At 42.9% G+C, this 3,015-nt stretch overlaps 1 long non-coding RNA gene across 1 annotated transcript; it reads left to right on the forward strand.

The window, feature by feature from the left end:
• Positions 668–2,920, forward strand: LOC110394963. The gene is made up of 2 exons (XR_002436062.1): positions 668–870; positions 2,759–2,920. It is a non-coding gene; the product is annotated as an uncharacterized LOC110394963 (long non-coding RNA).

The raw sequence follows: 3,015 nt of genomic DNA on the forward strand, positions 1-3,015 counted from the left end.
GGTCATGCTCTTTTTAATGCACCCCAGGATGCCACTGTCTTTCTTGGCCACAAGGGCACACTACTGGTTCATGGCCAACCTGTTGTCCACCAGAACACCCAGGTCTTTCTCTGCAGAGCTCATCTCCAGCAGGTCATCCCCTAGCCTGTAGTGATGCATGCAGTTATTCCTCCCCAGGTGCAAAACTATACACTTGCTCTTGTGAAACCTCATCAGGTTCCTCCCCACTGGAGGAACTCTCCAGCCTAGAAACAACTCTCCTCTCTGTCCAGGTCATGTTGAATGGTAGCACAGCCTTCTGGTCTGTCAGCCACCCCTCCCAGCTTTGTATCATCAGCAAACTTGCTGATGAAGGTTACTGATGAAAATGCTGAACGAGACCAGACCCAGCATCAACTCCCGAGAACACCACTAGTTACAGGCTTCCAACCAGACTCTGTGCCACTGATGACCACCCTCTGAGCCCTGTCAGTCAGCCAGTTCTCTGTCCACCTCACCATCCACTCATGTATCCCACACTTTCTAAGTTTAGTAACAAGGATGTTGTGGGATATGGTGTTAAATACCTTGCTGAAGTCAAGATATGCAGCACTGCTCTTCCCCCATCTACCCAGCCAGTGATGACATCATAAAAGGCTGTGGCTATTTCTTAATAAAGCTATGGAATTTTGCGTGTAGTGAAACCTTAGCTTTAAAGACCACTTTGCTAAGGAGGGTGATCATGACCCTCCACCTTCTAATTGCTGCTCCATCTCTGAATATCAGATTGGAACTATTTTGTTGAAGTATGTTCTCTCTTTCTAAAAACTAGCCTGTGTGAAGGACTTGCTAACTGTGCTGCTGTGTGGATGACATCTGAATGTACTGAAGGTAACATCCCAGTGCCTGGTGTGCTGTTGTCCATTCAAAAAAGTCTCTGATAGTCACCTATTTAATCTGCATTTCTGCTGCTGCTTGGCACAAGTCAGAAACACAGGTTGTATTTTCAGGCATTGTGTTTTCCCGGGGTGGCCAGCTCTCTCTTTTCATTTTTCAACAGAGCATCTTTTCATATTATAGTTATAGTATAGGAACTCTGAAAATGAACATATGTCTCAAATGTAGCCTCCCCCCACCTCCATTCTCTCATTTCTTTTTAGATGCTTTCATTTTTTCCAGCTTCTTTTGAAGCAGGCAGTGGTTTCAGATGATGACATTGGTTTGATGAGGAAGCCTAAATCAATGAATATATCGTTGCCAATCTTCAGGTTTTCTGCTGGTTGCTTAGAAGGCTAATGGTGAAGTATTTCCTTCTTAGGTATAATATGTCTCCTGCAGTGCTTTAGAGGAAAATTTTTGCCTTCCTCTGAATCACTGGAGATTGCTACAGAGAGGCAAAAGTAATAAGTTGTCTCTTCACTAGTGAATCATACTGACACTCACATCCTTTGAGGGCATTTGCCCATCTGATCAGAGTGATGGAGACTGCTGAGGCTGGATTTTTTGCCTTTATCTGTAGCATGGTGCACTCTCTGCCTCCTATGTGCACTGGAGGATTTCTTAGCAGATCCCTTGGTATTATCTGCATGGCATATTATAGTAGTGGCATTTGGCCTGTGATTGTAAGTCTGATCACAGGCTGGTTTCTTGAACTGTGAAGGCAGGTGGAGTAGATGATCTGTGGATCTTCCTGTACTACACAGTTATTCCACTCTTGTTTATAATTTGAAGGAATTGAACTTGTTGAACTAGTGCAGTGCAGTCCAGTGTTTGCAAGTTCACTTTGGTGTGACCAGTAATTTAATCAGCCAAAGTCTTTCTATTGATTTTTCAAATCCCTTATGCAATCGTTTTCTAATTAATGGCACACTCTTTTATGCGTAAAGACTACAACAACCTAGATTAGTCCAAGTTTCAACCACTTGTTGAAGTGATGAACTTGCAGGACAATCCAGATTTAGACAAGTGACATAAGCCCAATAGAAGAAAAGGCTGCATACAAAACCCATTTTAATATGTCTTCCAAAAGAACTGCTTGCGATGACAGGGTTATGAGGTTGGATTTGCAAGGATTCCCAAGTCTCATAGAACACTGGCTATGCAGTAAAGACTTCCCCATGCTTACCATTAACAGAGAATCAGGGAATCATGTCACTGGCACTGTGCTCAGGTAAATCAAAATGTAGGTAAGTGTAATTATGTAATCCGACTCAGATTTACCAGCTGGGAATGGGAAACTGCTGCCTTAGAAAGTATCTTCACTTCAATCTGTGGTGCAGTTCCAGCTGTTCATCTGCTGACTGATCTTGCAGCACAGCTGAATCTGACCTGGCCCAGTCATCACTTCCAGCTGTTTTGATGTTTCAGACTGATTCTGAAATAAGATCTCTAAATTTCTGTAAGTTCCCTAATGCTAAAGGTCCATCAGTTTGGAGAATTGCCTTATTTTTCCCCCATACATGATACCAAGATAAATGTCTCAGTTCTTACTAATTTTTTCCACTATGAAATAGCCTGGAACTCTACCCACCACCAACGTACGGTAAACATGAACCACACTGTAGGAATAAAAGCCACTTCTGTTTCTAAATACTCCTGCTCTTTCTAGACTGTGAAAGACAAAGGTAATAAATATGCCAGGACTTCTCCTTGTTTCAGGACTTTTAAATTTGTTTTGATCCTTTATATAGGGATATTGGACTTTTCTCATGCTCATGTAATACCAAGACATTGTTCTTTGGAACTTCTTTCCTGTGCTTATTTCTTGTCTTCCTCTTAGGTGGTCAACAGCAGAAGCCCAGAGTGCAAGTGAGGTGCTATGAAGACTTCTTAGGGTTAGAAGTCAGTGAAGATCCAGAACTTCTGGAGCCAAAGCTGTGACAAACTGCCAAATCTGCACCTAGCCTAGTGGTGCTGGAGGAAATTGCCACCTATATTCCCATGCTGCTTTCCATCTTGCTTTCTTTTATTTCCTCTAGAAAAAAAAAAGGGGGGGGGAAAGGGAAGGGAAGGGAAGGGAAGGGAAGGGAAGGGAAG

Source organism: Numida meleagris, chromosome 2, assembly GCF_002078875.1.
Source record: "Numida meleagris isolate 19003 breed g44 Domestic line chromosome 2, NumMel1.0, whole genome shotgun sequence".
In the NCBI taxonomy this organism is placed as follows: Eukaryota; Metazoa; Chordata; class Aves; order Galliformes; family Numididae; genus Numida; species Numida meleagris.